General features: G+C 40.8%; 1 protein-coding gene across 13 annotated transcripts in view; it reads right to left on the bottom strand.

Annotated features, from left to right (window-relative positions):
• The window catches only part of LRRC4C (leucine rich repeat containing 4C), a 1,012,843-nt gene that overhangs the window by 170,419 nt on the left and 822,838 nt on the right, over positions 1–19,586 (bottom strand). For all 13 annotated transcript variants that reach the window (XM_080642544.1, XM_080642555.1, XM_080642549.1 and 10 more), the window contains one exon: positions 10,082–10,176. The gene's annotated coding sequence lies outside the window, so the exon portion shown is untranslated. The remainder of the gene's footprint in view (positions 1–10,081; positions 10,177–19,586) is intronic.

Raw genomic sequence — 19,586 nt, 5'->3', positions numbered from 1 at the left:
AGCCCTGGGCTTACCTCTTGGGCCCATTGTAAGGAGCAGATGTTCATGAAGGTAAACATATTTTATTAACAGGACTATATTTTGAAGTGCAGAATTGCTTCAATAGTACATTGTGCCAGCCAGAGGCATTTTGAAATATTTCCTGTTGACCAAAGAATGCTTTAGCAATCCCTGGTTTTCTTAGGAATTGAAAGAGAAATAAAGAACAAGTCAGGACCCCCAGCTAGCCATGGTGGGGAGTTGAAAATGGGCCCTCATAGATGCTGACAGCCTGGTGGTAGGACTCTTCAATGTTTATCACCATTCCACATCGCTTGCTCCAATTTCTAGGCGATGGTTGTATCTCAATAAACTCATCTTGTCGAAGCAAAAACCCAATTGCATATTACAGTGTGTCAGTCAGTGTGTGCATGACTCTTGTGTTATCTTCTTCTCAATGAAACAGTACAGAGGATTTATTGATAATAAATAGCTTACATTTAATGAGTGTGTACTACATGCCGGAAGTGTGTTAGTTTTTTAGATGCATTGACTCAGTAACCCTCCTTTTATAAAGGACCTAAAGATGAGAGAAGTAACTTTTTTAAAGTTTAAAATTATTAATCTAAACTGGGGCCTTCACCCAGTTTAACCTAAAGCCAGAGCTTTCAAAAGGATTTTGGTTTGCATTTACTTATGAGTTAAGTACAATAATTACATACCATCCTATATAATAAAAGCCTAATAAGCTAAGTGTCCGGTCATCCAGTTGGCCATTCAACCAATCAAAGCGTAATATGCTATCGATATGCTAAGGCTGCTCAACTGCTTGCTATGATGTACACTGACCACCAAGGGGCAGACAGTTGACTGGTCAACCAGTCGCTATGACATGCACTGACCACAAGGGGGCAGATGCTCCAACTGGTAGGTTAGCTTGCTGCTGGGGTCCAGCAGATAGGGACTGAGTGAGATGGGCTGGACATGCCCTGGAGCCTTCCCTCAGTCCCTCCCCAGCTGGCCAACCTCCCACGTCTCTCCCCAGCCCAATCATGCACCGGTGGGGTCCCTCAACCTGGCCTGTGCCCTCTCACAATCTGGGACCCCTCGGGGAATGTCGGAGAGCCAGTTTTGGCCCAAGGGAAGAACGACCGATTGCTATGATGTACACTGACCACCAGGGGGCAGATGCTCAATGCAGGAGCTGCCCCCTGGTGGTCAGTGTTCTCCCACAGGGGGAGCACTGCTCAGCCAGAAGCCAGGCTCACAGCTGGCAAGCACAGTGACGGTGGTGGGAGCCTCTCCCGCCTCCACAGCAGCGCTAAGGATGTCCGAATGCTGGCTTAGGCCTGCTCCCCGTGAGGAGTGGGCCTAAGCCATCAGTTGGACATTCCCTGAGGGCTCCTGGACTGTGAGAGGGTTCAGGCCAGGCTAAGGGACACCCCTGAGTGCACAAATTTTTTCTACTGGGCCTCTAGTATCATATAAAAGACTGCAGACTCCAAAGAAAGGATCTGAAGGGGGCATTTTGTTTTGCTTCATTTAGACTCAGAAATATGCTGAAAATCATTTACATCAATTCTGATATTGAATCCTCCAGTAAAGGGTTCAACTGACCTGTTTCCTAATTCAAATTATCATCCTTAACGAAACTGAGATCTCCTCAGATCCTTTGTGTCAAAACAGGAAACGTCTCCATATTCTGTGCCACCATATTTTATTCTGTCATTTTTTTTTTACCCAAACTTTTCAAAACTACTCATCCATGAAATCTTCTGCCATCGAGGCGGAAGCCACCCAGACATTCTGTTAATATCTTCAGTGTGATTGATATTTCCCTCCTGCAGCATGGCAAGACGGCATATGCGTATATGTGGGCAAGCATATATATCTTTATGTTAATGTGCATCTGTTCCTCTCATCACTACCATACACTATTAAGATATTAAGCTTCTGGGGAGTGTCCCTGCTTCCCTCCACTGAAGAGGACATTTGTTCACCTGGGTAACCCCAATGCCTAGCTCTGTGGTAGGTGTACATGTTCATAAACATTTATTGAATGACTGAGCGAGTGCTCAATGATGACAGTGACATTCTTAAAGGAATAGCTCGCATAGAGAGAAAACAAGATCACGTACTAATAGAACTGCAAATAGCCTGTCTATTTTATTCTTAAGCATTCTCAGCTAAAATAGCCATGGCACAGCTGATACTTAGCAGGTAATTTTCATTTCACCTGCTTTCCAAATGTGTGCTAAATACAACATGCTTAGTATTTGGCACACATTTGGAAAGCATGTGAAACATACTTAGAGCGTGCCTTTCCCCATTCAGATACGATACTATGACCAGGTGCTATATTCTTGTGGATGTCTTTCCCTTTTAAAAGTATGGAGTTCATTCATATCTTGTTATTTACCATGGATGTGTCCCTTGGTTAGGGCAAAAGGGGAAATCTAAAGATGAACAAAGGAATTCCTCACTCACTTTCTTCTTTTGTTATTAAAAAAAAATATGAAAAGTTGAAATTCTGAGTCCTGTGAGCATCTTGTTTGACTATATTGATGTCAGTCTTTTAAAATGATCATTGTTACTTTAAACAAGTCATCATAAATAAACATTATAATGTATTCTGTTTCACACGGAGTCAGAAGCACTACCCATTTTTAACAATATTTAAATCACACTGTGTAGATTTTAATCCCATGCCCACCTCCTTTCTATTTGAATGACCTCAAACAAATTACTTAACTTTTTCCCCTTCAATGCCTTTATCTTTCATGTGAAGGTAGGAAGGATGCTGTGAGGATTTACTGAGATAATTCACTGAGAAGAGGCTTAGGTCCAATTATATGCGTAGGAAGTTCTTCCTCTGTTACTGTTACCTGCCATTATTTTAATGATAATAGTAATAACAAAAAGACTGGGATAAGTCGACTCCTCCACAAACAGATCAATTCCAAACCTCTTAAAAAACAGACATTCCTAAGCTTTCATGGCACGAACATGGATGCATCTAAGAATGCTAAGTGAGAAGCAATTTCCAGGGAACCTAGAGCTACAGGGTTGCTTCCGTCCTAGCATTAGGTGTCAAGGACCCATTCTTTTCCTCTGGGACATGAACTCTTCCATGGGTACAGTATGGGATAGTCCCAATATTCTAGGACAAGGGGTGAAGTCAATAACCTGGAATCTAAAATAAATCTACCTAATAAAAGAGTAACATGCTAACTGACTGTACCTTCGCAATGCCCACCAGCCAATCAGGAGTGAGTATACAAATTAACCCAACAAAGATGGTGGGCTAATTTGCATATGCAGACACCGAGCGGCCGGGGGTGGGTTGGGACGCTTGTGTCATCGCCATGGCGACGATGCAGGCATTCCGCACCACCCCAGCTGCTCCGGGCCTCTGGGCAGTGTGGGAAAGCGGAAAGGCAGCTCCGGGTTGGAGCAAAGGCGGTGCTGGCAGCTAGGGGAAGGAAGGCCCATTCTTGCACGAATCTTTGTGCATCGGGCTTCTAGTAAATAAATAAATAAATAAATGAGAACAATCAAAGCAGAAACAAACTCATAGATACAGAGAACAAACTGGTGTTTGTCAGATGAGAGAAGGGTTGGGGGGCTGGAGGACAAAGATGAAGGGAATAAGAAGTACACATTTATAGTTACAGATTAGTCACAGGGATGTAAAGTACAACATGAGGAATATAGTCAATAACACTATAATAACTATATATGGTGTTAGGTGGGGGCAGGTCTTACGGGGGACCAATTCATAAGTTACTAGATAAATGCCTAACCACTGTGCTGTACACCTGCAACTAATATAATATTGAATGTCAACTGTAACTGAAAAATAAATACATGAAAAATAAATTCTCTGACAGACCTTTAAAAAGTCTGAGTGAAAGGGTAGGGGACTTAGCCTGAAGGGCATTGACTTCAGGATTTAGTAGCTTCTAAAGCCCTGATAATAGCTGTACAATGAATGGCTCAAGGTCTCCCAAGTAATACCCCGGCCCCTTCCCTACACCCTTTCTTTTGCACATTACAGGATAGCAGACTTAGGAGGCTGTCAGTCATCATTGTGAGCCCCAAGCACCTACCACACCAAAAGTAATTCTGGCTTTGTTGCTGAGAAGCACATATATTATTGTCTTTCCTTTTCAACTATCTTCAATGTTTCTTTTCAATCCCTTGCCCTGGGATTGAAAATTATATCTGCCATTCTTCTTGTGTAGTCCTATTTAAAAATGATCAACCGGCCCTAGCTGGTTTGGCTCAGTGGATAGAGAATTGGCCTGTGGTCCCAAGGATTCTGGGTTGGGTTCCGATCAAGGGCACCTTGGTTGCAGGCTCCTCCCTGGCCCAGGCCCTGGTCGGGGCTCGTACAGGAGGCAACCAATCGATGTGTTTCTCTCACATCGATGTTTCTCTCTGTCTTTGTCTCTCTCCTCCACTCTCTTTAAAAATCAATGGAAAAATATCCTCAAGTGAGGATTAAAATAATGATCAACTGCTTTAATTTCTATTAGTGTTGAGCCCTTCCCCCATACTTTTTACCATATTATTTCGAAGTCCTGGCCCTTCAGTTCTATGACTTATAACAGCAGGCAGGAGATAGTATTACTGTTATAAACTAGGACAAGAGGAGTCATAGCTCAGTCCCATTCCCAGAAAAACATCATCAGTCCACAGATCCATCTCTTTCAAGGCCTGCTTCTGGAGTGAAAACAGCATGGATAAGAAAGAGGTAGTATTGGGTGTGGCTTTTAAGGAAGCTAGAGGCTTATCTATTGTCCTTTAAAGAACTTTTAGTTTGTGATTTATTTTATTTTCTCAATTTATAGACTTACATATCTATTTATTTCTTTTTTTAAATAGAATATATAAAAAGAATAATCCATAATTCCATGACTCATATATTTTCTACACAAACCAGTGCATACTATCTATAATAATAAAAGTGTAATATGCTAATTAGACCGGACATCCTTCTGGATGACCTTCTGGATGAAGCCAGGGTTGCGAGGGAAGCCCAGGTCCCAGGCGCCAGAGGGAAGCCAGTGCCGGCAGCAGGGGGGAAGGAAGGCCAACTCTTGCATGAATTCCGTGCATTGGGCCTCTAGTATGTAATATATAAATTATTGCTATTATATGTACCCAATTTTCTACAACCAGGTCTTTAAATTAATAACATCTTGTAAATATATTTCCACATGTGTACAAACAGAGCATAGCATCATTACTGCATGATGTTTTATTACATCAATAGGCCACATTAGAGCAAGTCCTTTATTTTCAGGTATTTAAGTTTTCTCATATGTTGTAACTGTTTACAATGCTCCCATGATTAGCCATATACATATATCTTTACTCATTTGTCTAATGATTTCTTCAAGATAAATCTTAGAAAAGGAAATGTTAAGTCAGGGGAAAGACACATTCAAAAGATTTTTTGATAGCACACCACATTGCTTTCCGAAAGCATTATACCATGTTATACTCTCTCAAAGGCAGTTTTAAAAAATGCTCTTTCTTTATACGCTTGCCACTACTGGGTGTTTTAATTCAATTTTTAATTTAAAGAGTGAGGAGGAAGCATTCCATAGGGCTGGAGATGTCCCTGACTAGAGCCACATCAGATTTATGGTACAAAGGATTGTTAACCAGGGCCTGAGTCATGGGAATGTGGCATGTTTTTTTTCTATTACCAAGAACTCTATGAATCAGATCTAATAACTATTTCAGTCACTACCAATATAGCTACATTTCAGAGACAACCCGAACTGGAAAAAGCTATATCTATTTTTTATCAAAAATTCCCATGGATGTGATAATAGCAACTGTCCCTTTAGTTCTTTTTAGATTGGGGCAATAATATTGTTTCACTTGAAATTACCTACCTCATTTTACACACTGGGGGATCTAATTTATAGATATATTTCCAGAAATAAGTGGAATTCTATCTGTTCCTAAATAAAAATGTCAATCATAAAGGAACAGCCACTGCAATTTAACCATGTAGATGTCTGCCTTTTATATACAAACCACAGACCCAACCAACAAGGCAATTTGGAACCTCACACGTTCCACTCTGTTTCTCTGTTCATTTAATCACCCCTCACAAGGCAATAATTCTCAGTCCCTTTAGCAAGAAGTCAGAAATAAACTTAAGTACTGATAGAGCCCATTCATATTAGGATAACAATTCCAAATGGGACAAAAATCCGCATGCCATGGCTTACACACAACAGAAGGGGAAGAGCTGTGATAGTTCATCAAAGGAGGGTGGAGATGCTGATCTCTCTTAAGATGTTAATACACTTTTGCTAAAGGTTCATGGAAAATTTCCCTAGATATGCAAACATTCCTCTAGAACCTGTTCTCCATTCCTTTTACTAGCTGATTCTAAATATGCTTAGAAACTTTATAACATGCCAAACACAATTAAAGTTAGAATGTTTTCTGCTATGATCTGCCTTTATGTTGCTGTCATTTGTTGATGCCCAGGACTCAGATAGCTTTGAACTTTTGAGAAAAAATTCTTTAGGAAAGATCTATCAGGGGTGGACATAGCTTACTCTTATTACCCGTGTTATTTCTTTATTTTTTATTTTGGTTTCCTAATATTCTAAAAACGATGTTGTAAAGGTTTGAGTATAAGAGAAAAGAGACAAATTGTCATGAACTCATCTCTATAATAAAAGCTTAAGCGACCGTTAAGGTGGAACGACCAGAATGACCGGTTGCTATGATGCACACTGATCACCAGGGGGAAGATGCTCAATGCAGGAGCTGCCCCCGGTGGTGAGTGTGCTCTCATGGAAAGCACCACTCAGCCAGAAGCCGGGCTCATGGCTGGTGAGCACAGTGGTGATGGTGGGAGCCTCTTCTGCTTCGACGGCAGCGCTAAGGAGCAGCAAACTGAGCGGTAAGGAGTGAGCAGTCCGGCGATAAGCAGCAAGGGATCACGAATTGGAATTGCGAGAGGGGCAGGCCAGGCTGAGGGAACTGCCCCCCCCTCAGTGCATGAATTTCGTGCACCAGGCCTCTAGTTCTGATATAAAAAGCAAACATGTATGTTTGGGAAAATAGGCTCATATATTCATAATTAATTAGTTATCCAACCATGTCATCAACTAAAATTCACTAAATAGCAACAATGAGCACATCTTTGGTTGATTGACCTGGGACCACACCATCCCGCTTTAAAAGTCTTTGTTTTATGAAAGATTATTAGGTTTTGTTCCCCAAGGAAGTCCCAGTCTTTTTATCTCCTTACTACACCTCTTCTCTCTTTCAGTATAATATTTTTCATCTGGGGACTAGTTGATTTCTCTTTGGGGACTAGTTACTTTTCCAAGGATCTAATTGTAGCTGGGTACCTAGTCTGGTGTCCTAGCAGAAGAAAGCCATGACCCCAAATTCTAGAGCTGAAAACAGATCACATATTTGTCCCATTTCTCTCTAATTCATACCTCCCTGGCAAAAGTAGGCATGCCAAGCAAGCTCCCCATTTTGTGCATTTGTGGTCATACTCCCTGACTCCCAAACCCTTCCAGATCGTCTCCAGTCTAGGCACTAAATGTCTCTGATCCACTCGACATGCTGCTTCCTGAGATCACCTCCTAATGACTGTATTTTCCTTTCCATTCCTCTTCTATGGCTTCATTAGTTCCAGCATAGTTTTAGGCCCTTATTACCAAGATGACAATACTGGTAGCTAGGCGTATATTTCAAGTCTAAAGTGTTTCCATTCCATACTTGAAGGGAATAGATGGGAGAAATCGGGCTCCAATTTTGAATACCTGAAGTCGTCCACATTCCAGGCAGGGGCAGAGGTTGAGTGACAAGGGATAGTCTCTTTCTTTCAAAGTGAACACAAGATGAGATCAGGACCTTTATAGATTTAATCGTACTTTCTAGCTAACATAATAACTTGCAGGAGTGTAAGATTTGAGTGTCCATTTTTTAAAATTGATCTATTTAGCAGCACCTTGACATAGAGACAAGAGACCTTTGCTAATAACCAACACTCTAAATGTCACTGTAATCCACACATATTTGTGGATCACTTGGTGTTAATAGGTGATATATCATATAAATAACAAGGTAGTGAGTATTAAATAATATCAAATATAGAGCCCTCCTTTCTGATGATAACTCTGTCTCATGGTTGATGATTGATTCTTCCCCATGGTAGGTATTCATGGCGAGTGGTAAATCCAGATGATTTCTCTTCCATTACAGAAGACTGAATTTCCCAATTCATTATATTTTTTTCCCTTTGCTACTTTAGTATAACCAAGGGGAGAGCAAATCACCAAAGTCTGACCACATCAAATGATTAAAATAAAACACTTCTTTTTTCTTGCATGATCTTGAATCTCAGATGATGAGACACACATATGAAAGGAGCAGAGTTCATTTATTCTAGAGGCATCATTCAATTGAAGATAGGAAGTGGGTGCTGCCCCTAAGGCCAGCTACATATGCTTGGCTTGGTTCACAGTTCCATACCAAGTCTATTATTTTATGTTTCTTCAAGCTTAAAGTTCTTTTTTCTATACATTTAATATGTTTTCTTTCCTTGGTTTTATTTTTGCCAACAAATAAATCCAAGTGACATAGATAATTTATTAAATTACAATTACAAATTCCCATTGAGACAATGACACTGAGGAGTTCGCTAAGCTCACTTACCACCTAAATAACTATTCCCTGTACAAAATAATATGATAGCATGCCCGAGAGTTAAAAAATTACTCTATCTATGATGTGTGTTTTTTTCTTAATCCCTTCACATTTTTCACCCAGCCTCCCATCCTTCCTCCCCTCTGACAGCTGTCAGTCTGTTCTCTGTCTTGGAGTCTGTTTCTATTTTGCTTGTTAGTTTATTTTCTTCATTAGATTCCACATGAGTGAAATCATATGGTACTTGTTTTTCTCTGACTGACTTATTTCACTAAGTAAGCATAATGCTCTCCAGGTCCATGCATGCAAAAGTTCATAGATACAAACAACAGTATGGCGATTACCAGATGGGGAGGGGTAGAAAGCGTAAAGGGGGAATAAATGGTGATTGAAGGAGACTTGACTTCGGTGGTGAACACAACACAATATACGGATGATGTATTACAGGAATGTACACCTGAAACCTATATACTTGTATGAATCAATGCATCCTGATAAATCCAATAAAAAAGAAAGAAATACTGTATCTAATGGTTTCTAAAAACAGCTCTCATCACAAACCCTAGCAGTCTCCCATATATCTGCTCTATGACAATAATGACAACATGTTCATTGTGACTCTAAAAACACATAACTTGTAACACGCAGTTGGTTAAAAAGTTCTGTCTAGAATCTGGCTTATGTCCTAAAGCGGGAGAAGTCCCAGCGCTGTGGCTGCCCCCGTTACCCAGGAGGAATCTGCCTAGAACTAGCTTATGTCCTAAAGCAGCAGAAGTCCCGCCTCAGTGGCTGCCTCCATCACCAGGAGGAATCCTGTCAACGTGCTACCAGGTTAAGAGAACCCTGATGCAGCCCTTCTTGTTGGCAGCTCTCCTATTCTTCAGTGATTTAGGAAAGAATGCTTATTCCCTACTGGGGTTATTTTTTTTCCATGTGAAGGACACTCCATTATATTACCTGGCCTGGCCTGTTTTTGCTCTTTTTACTCTCGCCATTAGAGTTATGTATCTGACTGGTGAACGTGGGAGCAAGGTTTTGTTAGGAGTGGTTTAACCCATTCCCTTCACCTTCATCTTGAGGGCAGGCTATTTAGAGATATAGTCAAGCCTGCTGCTCCACACGGGACATTTTACAAGGTAGGCTGCCATGTGGGGGAAGCCTGCAGTTGCCCAGACCAGATGGGTAAATCTACCTAAGCCTGGGGTTAAATGTCAAGAAGCCTATTTTTTGCCAAAGACTGAAACAGTATCCTCAGATAGTAACTGTATTGCTAATAAAAGTCATATCTGGCTCTCCATGTGTCTGTTGTTTTGACTTAATAAGCCTTTTTTTTTTTTTTTCTGAACTTGGACAACTGGAAGGGAAGCCCCAAGAAAACAGATGAGTGGTACTCAGAACCTACCTTATCAAAAGGTCTCTGACAGTCCTGATCTTTCTGAAAACCTGAAGAAGTTAAAGAAGTCTTCTGGATTTCTGAAGAGGATGTTTCTTTTACACCTGGAGTAAGACAACACAAATATCAGGTTGTTAAATCATGCTATACAAATGAAAACAAATTGGGGTTAGACATTCCTGCCTGCCACACTCCACCAATAGATCTGAGTGATTTGAAATGATGCAATATTGCAATATTCATCTTTCTACTGTAGGTAAATATATATGTATACACACATACAGTATATCCATTTCCAGATTTGCTAGTCTTTTGTCAATGTTCATTGTGCAGTATTATTGAAATGTGTCACATGTATTTCATCAGAGAAACATTTTATCTACCAACTAGAGGCCCGGTGCATGAAAATTAATGCACTGGAGTGGGGTACCTCAGCCCGGCTTGCCTCCTCTCACAGTCTGGGAGCCCTCAGGGGCAGGAGGCAACCCGGCGATCAGGGGAAGGCGATGCCACCATCACACCTCTACTGCTGCCACTGCTGGCAGCTCAAGCCTTGGCCGGCCTTGGTTACCTGAGCCTCTGGCAGCCCTGGGTGGCTGGGAAGCTGACATCCGAGGGTTGCCTGTGCCTTGGGCCGCCCTGAGAAGCTGGGGGGCCAAGGGGACTGGGGGACTCCAGAGGCAGGCACTTGGAGCAGCTAGACCTGCCTGGGGGAAGGCCCGGCAGTGTTGCGTGCTGTCGCCCTGGCGGGGCTGAGGGGACTGGACGCCACCATCTTGTGGCTGTTGGCGCCACCATCTTTGAGGGTGTGGCAGTCAATTAGCATATTCCCTCTTTATTAGATAGGATAACTTTTCCCACACTTTTTGCTCTCACCTCATCTCTCTGTTCCTGAGCTCAAAACAATAAACATAACAATCAGTTTTTTTCAACTCTAAATGGACATAAAAAACTAGAGTGCATACACTGTAATTTCCAGATTTCTCAGTTGAATATAGCAACAAGAAAATAAGTAAATATAGGTATCGGACTGAGAATCAGAACTAGAGTCAATTTATAACTCTACCATAATTAACCAGGCAACTTTGGGCAAGTGTCCAATCCTCATTGAGTCTTAATCACTCCAGATATAAAATTTAGGGTTTTCTACAAGTTGCCTCTGAGCCCCTTCCTTCTTTCATATTCTGTGATAACTTTCCTCCTAAGGATGTGGTTTGATGTAAGTAGAATGGTCAGGAAGAATTTGTGGTAACAAAACTCACATGTTTAAATACAGCCTAATATTTTATAAATTTATTATATGAACCCAATTACTGGCTTCTATATCTGATGGGCAATTTGTTGCTTGTTGGTAAATTACACTAAAGTGACTGCAATCAACCAATTTCAGCTTCACCTACTGATCTGAAAAGGAAAATCAATTGTGTATCTCATGAAGCTGAGTAGATTTTGATTTTTAACTCACAGGATTTATAATCTTTTGTGGACTAATGTCTGGTGGTTAGGCTACTATATTTCTTCTCCTAATGTAGAAGGAAAGACATTGGAATTCTGAAAGAACCTGGAAAATTATAGGCAACTTGTAAGAGACTAAAGAATTTAGCATTATATCATGACTTTTGTTTTATACCTCTCAGGTACTTTCAAAGAGGGGGAGGGGAAACATTTTGGGTGAAATAGTCATATCTAATTGCTGTTTTGTGTGTAATTGTTTTTCTTTTTTTTAAATATGCTTTTATTGATTTTAGAGAGAGAGGAAGGGAGAGGGAGAGATAGAAATATTGATGAGAAATATACATCAGCTGCCTCCTGCACGCCCCCTACTGGGGGTCGAGCCTCAACCCTGACTGGGAATTGAATGTCTGACCTCTAGGTCCATGAATTTGTAAACACGTGTAATTGTTTTTCAAAAAGAATAACAACTCCTAGAACTGAGAATAGAGTGATAGCTGAAATTACTACTCACACACACACAGATAATTTTAAGACACAAGATTTTTTGTTGTTGTTATCAGAATAATGGAAGCAAAGCTAAGCCTGTACTATATTTATAACACTGGAATAAACTCTTTATATTATTATTAAGCCCCATGATAACCCTATGAGAATTTTGAACCATGCTTCTCCTTTGATTGGTGAAGAAAGTGAGGCATCAATCAGTGGTGCAGAGGGAGATAATGTATGGCAGAACCAGCAAGTGTGATCGCAGAGCCTACACCCCTTCTTACTCTGCAGTATATCTCCCACCACAAAGTTGGTTGGCCATCCCGAGGCCAGTAAACATTCCATTTCAATATGTCCTCTCAGGCCTATATTTATCAGAGCTTCTGAATGCGTTGTTACCATTTATCCTTTGATATATGAAGGCCTTGTCTGATTTCTCTTCAGGGCTATGTTTTTTGTATTTTATTTGTATGTCCAGGGGAACAAAATACTGCTTTTTCCCCCACCATCCAGCCTGAGTTTTTTTGCCTGGTATTTAACATGTTTCAAAACACTGAGTGAGGTGGGCTGCCGCAGGGTCAGAGGCATGGGTGTAAAGAAGCGCCATGGTGGGTGGTTGTGAAGAGAAAAGCCAGGCAATGGGTTTGTCCATCAGAACAAAGTGAATAATATCCTTATACAGATTCATAGAATGTGGGGCTGGAAGAGGCTTCACTAATCCACTCGTTCACATGTTACAGTGTGTAAGGGAAGGCAATAAGATGCAAGGTATTCATGAACTAGAAACAGGTTTCTGGATTTCATCCATCTATCCAGCTTCTCAAGGGCAGTGTTGAATCCTCACTTGTATGTTCATGTCCATGTCTTAAAAAAGAAATTCCCTACTCTAGGCTTGCATATGTTAGCTGCATTGTGTGGTTAAAGACCCACAGAACACAGTGGTGATGAAAAAGACCTTGGAGTCAGCCCATCCTGCACTCCAGGGTCAGCAACATCACTTCTTGCTTGGAGAACTTCAGGAAAGTTCTTTCCATGGGACAGTTTCCGGGTCTGTAAAACATGGCAATGAGAGCGACCCCTCCTCTCTGCAGCTTTGGGAATGAAGTGAGAGCTTTTGATAAAAGACTTTGCATCAGGGTCTGGCACAGAGTGAGTAGACATACACAAAAATTTCCAGGTGTCATCCTCATCATTATTATAGTCAGCACCAGGATTTCTTTTATGTGAGCCTAACGCAATATGACATTCTTTGAAAACTGTTTTCTTTTTAAATAAGAAAATATAAATCCCTTTCAGAATGGTGGCCATCAATAAATCAACAAACAACAAGTGTTGAAAGGAATGTGGAGAAAAGGGAACCCTCTTGCACTGTTGGTGGGAATGCAGATTGGTACAGCCATTGTGGAAAGCAGTATGGAGTTTCATCAAAAAATCAAAAATGGAATTTCTGTAGGACCCAGGATTCTACTTCTGGGAATATAGTATCTGAAGAAACCAGAAACACTAATTGGAAAGATTAACTGCACCCCTATGTTCATTGCAATGTTATTTACAATAGCCAAGATTTGGAAGCAGCCCAAGTGTCCATCAGTGGATGAGGGGATAAGAAATCTGTGGTTCTTACACCATGGAATACTACTCAGCCCGCAAAGGGGAAAAAAATGTATCCTTTGTGACAGCCTGGAGGAGAGTATTAGGTTAAGTGAAATAAGCCAGTCAGAAAAAAATCAAGTAGCATGTGATCGTATTCCTATGTTCAATCTACTAAACAAAATAGACTAACAAACAAAATGGAAACAGACCCATAGATAGAGAAAGAGAATAGACTGACAGCTGTCAGAGGGGAGAGTTTGCAGGGCTGGGTGAAAAAGGTGAAAGGGTTAAGCAAAAAAAACCCCACAAAACTCATAGATGGACAACAGTATGATGATTGCTAGAGGGAGAGGGGGCGGGGAGTAAGAGGAGGGAGAAGAGGATAAAGGGGAGATGAATGGTGATGGAAGGAGACTTGACTTGGGGTGGTGAACACACAATACAACATACAGATGATGTATTACAGAATTGTTCACCTAAGACCTGTATACTCTTATTAACCAATGTCACCCCAATAAATTCAATAAAAATAATATAAATAAATAAATAAGGAAATAATGCCAATGAAAGGAGATTCTGGCTGAAACTAACAAAATAGACTGAAATCACCAGCAAAGTAATGAGGACTTTAGTTTTTCCATCAGCGAAAATGGAGGGACACCAATCTTTATACATATGCAAAATGATATGTGCAATACTCTGAGAGAATAGATTTAGAAATTGATCTTTCTGCTAAGTTCTATCAAATTCTATTGTCCTCCACAGCAGAGATTCTCATAGCGCCTCACAGCTTGACCTTTAATTCAAACCAATAATTTTACAGGACAAAAGAAAGAGGAAGTCTCACTCTTTTCTTAATCATAAGCTGATGTGAAGAGATGTCCGTTTGGATTCCGTTGTTAGAGAGCTCAGCTATGCAATGTGCATGCAAAAATAGTTCCAGATCAATGCAACATGTTTTAAATTTACATTAACATTTAAGTTAATGAGAAGCTCACTGTGAATTACAGAGCTTTAGATGTTTAGGAGTATGTCCCTTCGTGCCAACTTGGAACAGAGTCTATTGACTCACCTTCTCAGTCTTATAAACAGCCTCCAGAATTTATGTGTTTTTAGTGCCAGAGGATTTTCAGGCTGGTGAAAGTTGCCATATTAACATCACCAGGGAATTAAGTTGGCTCTATCCACCTAAGACATAAAATGCTTCCAGCAACTGCACACATTTTTCCTGAAGGACAGGTTGCCATAGATAGTTGTTTGGCCTGGGGATGCTCTAGGGTGAGTGCTTACTCCATTCTCTCCCCCGCCCCGCTATTAATCTTATCCCACAAATAATTCTAGGGCACCTGCTATTGACACAGAACTGTGCTAAAACCACACAGATTCTACATAAGGACCACATAGCCCATTGAAGTATACAGTCACATATATAAACAATTATAGAAATATGTGACATGTTCCCTGATAAAAGAAGGTGCAATGAGAGGCCCCTGGATAACATTGGAGGAGAATCAAGAACAGCGTTCTGGCCCTAGCTGGTTTGGCTCAGTGGATAGAGCATTGGCCTGCGGACTGAAGGGTCCCAGGTTCAATTCCAGTCAAGGGCATGTACCTTGGTTGCGGGCACATCCCCAGTAGGGGGTGTGCAGGAGGCAGCTGATGGATGTTTCTCTCTCATCGATGTTTCTAACTCTCTATTCCTCTCCCTTCCTCTCTGTAAAAAATCAATAAAATATATTTAAAAAAAAAGAAAAAGAACAGCTTTCTGAAGACAGGAGGCTTGAATGACAAGTACACATGAGTTAATCAAAAAAGAGCAGATGCTCTCACCGTCAGAGAAGAAAGCCCATAAAAGAGTCTGACACACCTGTGCTTCAATAAACAAAAAGTTCTGAATGATTAGCGGGTGAGGGGTGGGGCATATGTGTGTGTGCGCACTTATATATAAACAAGTCTGGGTATAACAAGTAAATATGCACTGTTTGGCAGGGACAAGTTTATAAGAGATCTCATATGCCATGCCAAGGAGTTTGGACACTATCCTTAAACTGATGCAGATACAGAGGTTCTGATGTATTTTTCTGTGTTTATTTTATTTATTTATTTTAATTATTTTTATTGATTTCAGAGAGGAAGGGAGAGATAGATAGAAACATCAATGATGAGAGGTAATCATTGATTGGCTGCCTCCTGCACACCCCCACTGGGAATCGAGCTCGAAACCGGGGCACGTGCCCCGACCGCAAAGAGACTGCATTTTGTATATGAACCTTATATCCCACAACCTTGCTATACTTGCTTAGCAGCAACGGGAGGTTTCTTTGTTGTTGCTGATTCTTTCAGATTTTCTACACAGATGATCATGTCATATGCCAACAAACAAAAGTTTATTTCTTCTTTCCCAATCTGTATACCCTCTAATTTCTTTTTCTTGCCTTTTAGAATTACCTAGGATTCTGATGGATTTAGGTGGGCTTGATTTAAGATTTATCACTTTGCCCATATTGTGAAAAATAGACGGAATGTGAGCTAAGTGGTGCCTCTAGCAATGTGTGGACTTCCCCGTGGATCCATGTAGAAGGCTGCTGTTTCCCATCAAAGGGCTTTCAACAGAAACTACTGTGTGAAGGGCACATGCCCTTTGCAGTCATGTGACATGCCTTGTTCACATGGAGAGGCCACTTTCCCATGCATGAATAGGAATATCGAAATGCCAGTATCAGGGAAGTATCAGTGTCTCAGATTTATTTCAAATTTGTTGAGCCTTGCTGTTCTCTTGTAGAAAATGAATGATCATGAAAAGGGCTTCTATCTTTATCTGCCATCATTAAAAAGATAATATTCATTAAAAGCTATGGAGCTTCACTATAATTCTTGGCTCTTAGTTCAGTCTATGAATATGTTTTCATAGTCATTGATTTAGTCAGTCAGTCCATCTGTCATTTTGTTAGTCAGAAACTCTTTTAGTAAGCATGTATCATAAATTAGCCATACACTGGTCCAGGTATTAGAGATGAGGATTATATAATTCCTGTTTTGCTTGTACACTTCCTAGATAGTTAGTATTAAAACACCAAGTATAATTCAGAAAACTGACTCCACTGCACCCTATATTGATTCTGGGACTATTGCAAAAATAGATGATTAAAGAAATAATAAAGTCAATTATATTTTTGTTTTAGCTGAGAAACTTTACATTGCTTAGAAAATCAGATTTTATTTTCACTTTATACTTCCAATGTCTAATTTGAATGTATTTAAGATCTTATTTTTAAATAATGGGACCAACATTTATATTTGTATAATTTCATGATATTTACATGGTAACAGGCATGTAATATAGACACTGGCTAAGTCTGTAGACTATTCAACCTGAAATCTTTTCACATACATTTTAGAAGAATTTCACTTGCATAGGAACACTAAAAAGAGGTCATTTACACCCAAATTTGCTAGATTACTTTTCCATGGCCTGTGTAGCTTTGAAAAGAGACCTCTCAACATATGTACCTCAGTGTTTTTATCTAGAGTGGAGTTAATACTATGCGGCCTCTCTTTAAACTGTTCCATTCCACATGGAAATCAGAAGCTTGGTGTCCATGATGTCTTCTAGGCTCTTTGATTTTTATCACAAAATAAACAGAGATTATCATTACTAACCTTTGTATTGAAAATGGTTAAGGAATCAAGGGGTGAATTGCCAGAAAGAATAAATTCACATTACTATCAGTTCAATGATACAGGACAAAAAGTCCACATATTGTGACTTTTTAAAAAAAATATTTACCTTTAGCTGTTGGAGACACCTAAAGCAGTTGACAAGTTGGATGTATATATATCAAACCATGAAGCCATGTTTCCTTTTGAACTTCTCTAAGGCAGGCAGTAATAGTCAACTATTAACTCTTATTTGGTCAACATTTAACAATTGAGGTTTAGGATACTTCCTAAAAATGTAAGCCCAGGTTGGAAAAATTAGCACTTCCGGGATTTCTGGGTGATCTCACTTTTGAGTTTCTTTTTTCCCCCCATAGATTAATAATACCATGATGATTATTTCTGTCATAAATTAAAAACCTGAGAGACATGATATCAGTTCAGATAAGGAATACTGTATGGGTTATTTAGCTTTTAGAGTGCTCAGAAGACGAGTCGTTTTAATGTAGACAATGCAAGAATGTGAAAGAGGTAACAGGGGAAAAGCAGCAGATGGGCAGTAACCCCTAAAAGAATCTGTACAAAATACTGCATCTTTTTATTTAGATAAATCAATCTATTTTCAGATTTTTATGATACCTTCATAATTTATAAAGAACAAACACTGCCCCAATATTTCTGTCTGTCTGTGAGGAAAAATGAGATCTCTGTGGCGAGCCAAAAAGTAAGCTCAGGGATAGGAGATGGAGTGAGTGACAGAATGCTACTCTTGGCCATTAGGGCCGATTCATGACCCCATACGCTCTCATTACGTATTCTGCTAGTAGCACAAGGATGGGAAAATAACAGTTCTGTAAGGGCCTGGTGCAACATTAAGATTTCATTCAACTTTGTTTTCTCGGGGCATGCTAGCCATGCAGTGATGTCTCGGGAGAACAGAACTGGACGTTGTAGTGACTGCCTCACAGCGAGAAGGCCCGGAGCTGAAATGCCAGTGCACATGGCTAGTGTAGACAAGCGGCGGGGAGCGGCTGCGCCAGTGCTGTGAGCTAGAACCATGTCACCCGAGCCAGGCTCCAAGCAGGTGGGGTGTCGAGTCTGCAGAAAGCAGACGGTGGAGGACAGTGGCCAGGGTTCCTGGCTTGTTCTGGAAAAGTGCAATTGAAACTGGAGTTCCTCTAGGCATGGAGCACGAACCCAAAGTGATGATGCTAGGAAATGCAATCTCAGCTCAAAAAAATGCCACAGCCATGGAAATTATTTAAGGGTGCAACAGACTTCCTTCCAAGTGGTGAGTTTATTCTGTAGTCAAGTATCAGGTGCATAGCCCCTTGGTAGTTTCGCACTTGGCATAGTGTCATTCTCTGAATCCAACCAATTAAGCCACTTAGGTATTAACTTAATAAAGAAGAGGCAGTTGAATTATGAATACATATGAGTTTTAGTTACTTATGTGCTGGAGTTTGAGATGGGATTGGCCCAAGTGCCATAATTTACAGATTAACACAGGAGAAGCAGTTTTTTTCTGTTAATCTTTCTTTACATAAGTGGCCTTTCGAAATGAACTAGACTTGAGCAGTATGTTAGTTTCCTAGGAGTGCTGTAGCAAAGGGCTGCCTTAACAAATATAAAAATGTATTCTCTAGCTGTTCAGGAGGCCAGGAGGTCAAAATTAAGATGTGGGAGGGACATCAGCCAAATGGCCCAGTAAGAGTTCCCTTGCACACATCCCCTCTAAAAAAAATAAAATTGGGCATCCATCCACAGACAAAGGTGCCTTCCTGGGAACTAAGGGATCCAGGTGGGAGATGGCGAAACTCCAGTTTAGTCCAAGACCAATAATAGCCCACTAGGCTCACAACCAGGCACATGACTCACTGACCGCTGTCCTGGCCACAGAAACATAAATAGCTCCAGACTCCTGAGGACTTGCTATACTCCTTTCATCTTTGGGTCTGTCACCAGCACCATATGCCAAGAGACCCGGAAGGAGACGCACCCACTCATGTATCGGATAATACCCATACAGACTTCCTTTTCTGCTATTACCCTGAAGTGACCCAGAAACCAGCTTCAACACCTCTTGGCCACAGTCTGGGATCACCTGGAGGTAAGCCCACCAAATTTGGCCATTTGGAAAAAGGCCCTGTAATTGAGCTTCAGTCTGTCCCAGCTTATGGTTCACGATCATTGTTGCTGGCATGGGGACCCAGCAGTAGCCACTCCTGCATGAACCCCCAGAGATCCTGAAGGGGTTGCATACTAGGCATCAGCCCCTGCCCAGCTGTAGTGCCAGGAGCTGGAGAGCTGGCACAGCGAC

Source organism: Plecotus auritus (assembly GCF_963455305.1).
Source record: "Plecotus auritus genome assembly, chromosome: 9".
NCBI classification, from domain to species: Eukaryota; Metazoa; Chordata; class Mammalia; order Chiroptera; family Vespertilionidae; genus Plecotus; species Plecotus auritus.
This window is presented reverse-complemented; position numbering and strand designations above follow the sequence as displayed.